Raw genomic sequence first — 3940 nt, forward strand, 5'->3', positions numbered from 1 at the left:
GTGTCTGATCTCTGTATATCTGATTATTACTAGTCATAGTCAGTTACTTTCTGAGCTCCTTGGCATCTGAGCATGAATATAAAATCATCAGGTAGATTTCAACGGTAATGTTTTTCACATCTACTAATTATGAAGGAGCAAATTTTTATGCTTTGAAGAATTTTTTTTTAATTTTTAAAAAAAATTTAATAACCACATGATTAGAAGAAGCATTTCATTACAGCTTTGACATAGTCAATAACATACTCCAGAGCAAGAATACATCTCTTTCAAAAGTGGCTGTAAATTTTTAAGTTCACAGTTGAATTAATATAGTTATAGAATATTGAACTCAGTATAAGCCCTGTAAGACATAAAATTGAGTTTTTAACCTTTAAAAAAGATCTCCATTTCATTTTAAAATATACTGTTTTTTACAGAAAGACTCGTTGTTTTTGCTACTAATGCCGAGATGTTGGCACATGTGTCTCTAATCTGTATGTATCTGATTATTACTAGTCATAATCTGTTGCACTTGGATCCTTGGTGCCTGTGTATGTCTATAAAGTCATCGGGTAGATTTCAATGGTAATGTTTATCACCTCTACTAATTAACATGTCATAAATTTTTATGCTTCCTCCTTAAATATAATACATTTAAAAAAAAATTTGTTGATTTGTGTGTGTGTGTGTGTGTGTGTGTATCACACAGAACATCCCAAACCATCTTATCTGACTATACACCCACTTCCAGATGGCATCCTCCCATAGCCTCCCTCCCTCCACTAGAGTCCTTATACTCTGTTATCCCTGCTACTATCCGCTGTGTTGTTGGCACCCCCAGCTGTTCCCCACTATTTGTCCATTTTGGTGAACCTAGTCAGCCTATCTAGAGTCCCTTGTTTTAGGAAGGTCAGCTGTTCCTCATCTAGTAGCAATCAGCTGTCAATATTCCCCCAGATAAGATTGTGATCTGTTGTTCATTTTCCCAGTTCCATGCTGGGTTACTCTCTGGGAGTCCCTTTGGCAGTACAAGCTGGGCATGGTAGCACATGCCTATAATCTCAGTATTCCTGGGGAGGCTGAGGCACTAGGACCTGGAGTTCAAGGCCACCCTAGGCTATATAACAAGAACTTGTCTCAATAAGGAAAAACAAAAACAAAAAAACACCACCAGAATATTTTTTAAAAATTACACACCAGGGGCTAGAGAGATGGCTCAGTAGTTAAGAGCACTGGTTGCTCTTGCAAAGACCCAGGTTCGATTCCTAGCACCCATGTGGTGGCTAACAACTGTCTATAATTCCAGTTCTAGGGGGAATCTGATGCCTTCTTCTGACCTCTATGGGCATTGTACTACATGGGTGCATGTATGTATATGTAGGCAATACACTCATACACCTAAAATAAAAATAAAAATTTTAAAAAAGGAAAGTAATGAAAAAATTTACCACAAATAATACAAAATTATTATAGAAAATTTAGATAAACCAAGAGAAAAAAGTTAGTTCTGAAAAATCTACCCTCCAAGAAACACTGTTAACATAGTTTTTTTTTTCTTCAGTATTTTCAGTTTTATTATAAAAATGCACACAACAAAGATTGTCATTGTCATTTCTTGGCTACTGACATAGTTTTAAAAAAAAATTCCAAAAGGCTTATCATGAGACTATCTGCACCCCTAGTTCAACATTAGCTTTTTGTTGTTGTTATTGTTTTGAGATAGGGTCTCATATAGCCAGGGCTGGCCTGAAACTTGTTCTGTAGCAAAGGATGACTTTGAATTCTTTTTTTGTTTGGTTCGATTTGGTTGCTTGTTTTTGTCTTTTTGAGACAGGGTCTCCCTGTAGCCCCAACTGGCCTGGAACTTACTATGTTGACCAGGCTGGCCTTGATCTCACAGATCAAGAGGCCTGCCTCTGCCTCCTGAGTGCTGGGATTACAAGCTTCTGCCGTTCATCACATCTGGCTAGTTTAGCTTCTTTGGAGCAATATTTTTCTAGTATTGACTTCTATATTTCTGGTGGTTTTTTTTTGAGACAGGGTCTCTCTGTAGCCCCTGCTGGCCTAGAACTCACCAGGTAGACCAGGCTGGCCTGAAACTCTAAGAGTCCACCTGCCTCTGCCTCCCAAATGCTGGGTAAAGGGAGGCACCACCACTCCCAGCACTTACTTCTGTATTTCTGAATAAGTATGGTCCTAGTTTGCTTCTTTGTTGCTCTCAATAAACACTGTGGCCAAAAGCACTTGGGAAGAAAGGGTTTATTTCATCTTACAGATTATAGTCTATCAATGAGGAAAGCCAAGACAGGAGCTTGAAGCAGAGACTGTGGAGGAATTCAGCTTACTGGCTTCCTTCCTATGGCTCGCTCAGCTGCCTTTGTATACAGCCCACGCCCACCTGCCTAGGGATGACACTGCCCACAGTGGGCTGGTCCCTCATATCGATTAGCAATCAAGAAAATGCCTCACAGACATGTCGGTAGGCCAATCTGATCTGGGAAATTCCTCAATTAAGGTTCCCCTTCCCAGGTGTGTCAACTTGACAACAAAACTAACCAGGACAATTATATTGCTACTTCATGAATGATAAATTTTAGACATTTTTTATTATATTTTCATTATGAGAAATAACGAATTTCTTTTTTGATTTTTTTAATTGATTTTTTTTGTTTTTGTATTTCATATAGAACATCTCAATCTTTTTTTAAATTTTATTTATTTTTTAAATTTCATACATTTCCCACTCAAGTCCAGACCCCCTCCCCCACCCATGCCTCCCCTCATCCCCCACTGAAACCTATGCACTCTGCCATACATGCTGATCTCATCAATCTTAATTATCTTTACACTCCCTTTCCCACTGGTACCCTTCTCATTCAGTCCATGTATGAATAGAATTCATACATTCTATTATTTGTGTTAAGGCCTATTGTGTCAAGTTTATGTCACTAGTCATTCCTTAAGCAAGTTCATCTGCTGAAGACTAGTCAGCTTATCTAGAGTTCTTCATCTTAGTAATCAGCGGTAGTAATTTTCCAATATTTCTTCAGCTAAAATTGAGGTCTGCTGTCCATTTTCCCAGTTCTATGCTGAGTTTTTGTCTGCTTGAGTTAGCATCGGTCTTGTGCATGATGACACCATTGCTGTAAGTTCATATGAGCAGGGTCCCAAGAGCTTGTAGGATGCTATTTCCACATGGTCATGCACCTCCTCCCTGACTCTTACAATCTTTCTGCCCTCTCTTCTGCAATTGTCCCTGAGCCCTGAGTGGGTGAAGTTTAATATAGGAGTCTTGTCTAAGGACCTACGTTCTTCAGACTCTTAATCTCTATCCCCAACTCTCTTCATGGCCTCCTGCCTAATTTCATGTAATTGCTTTAGCATATACTTAACTCTAAATTAATCTTCCCAAAGTTATCTGATATTAATACTAGTGGACTTGATTATTTTAAGTGTTTTTTTCCTCCAAAAGTAAATAAATTAATATACATTATATATACATAAAACAAATAAGATGAAGTCATTAAGGATACTGGAGCATTAAGACCATTATAGTATATCAAGCAAATCAGAAGCCAATCTTTTATCATTTATTTGAATATTGGAATAGTTAAAGTTAACATTGCATGTTGGGAAACCCTGCTGTTAGGGTTGTAGTTTCTCCATGTCCAGATAGCCCTGAGGGGCTCGGCGCCAAATGGAAGAACTCCCGTTTTTAGTAGGGGGCCTCCTGCTCTCTTCCTGGCTCACCTGGAAAGTGCCACCAAGCATGGATGCCTGACCTTATCTAAAAACATGACCTTTGGCATAGTTACCTGGAGTAAAAACTCCCCCCAGGTTTTTTCTACATGATAATCAGGCATTGCCCAGTAGTCGGATGATAGGAGCCTACTGCCACATGTAAATAAAGCATACTATGAGCACCTATCAGCTGAAGCATTGGCTACTGCCCCCAAAC

General features: G+C 38.8%; 1 protein-coding gene across 1 annotated transcript in view; it reads left to right on the plus strand.

Annotated features, from left to right (window-relative positions):
- Nucleotides 1–3940, plus strand: part of Pigu (phosphatidylinositol glycan anchor biosynthesis class U) — a 109856-nt gene that overhangs the window by 41797 nt on the left and 64119 nt on the right. The gene's annotated exons all lie outside the window — the stretch shown is intronic.

This window comes from Nannospalax galili, unplaced genomic scaffold (assembly GCF_000622305.1).
Source record: "Nannospalax galili isolate Female #2095 unplaced genomic scaffold, S.galili_v1.0 scaffold724, whole genome shotgun sequence".
NCBI classification, from domain to species: Eukaryota; Metazoa; Chordata; class Mammalia; order Rodentia; family Spalacidae; genus Nannospalax; species Nannospalax galili.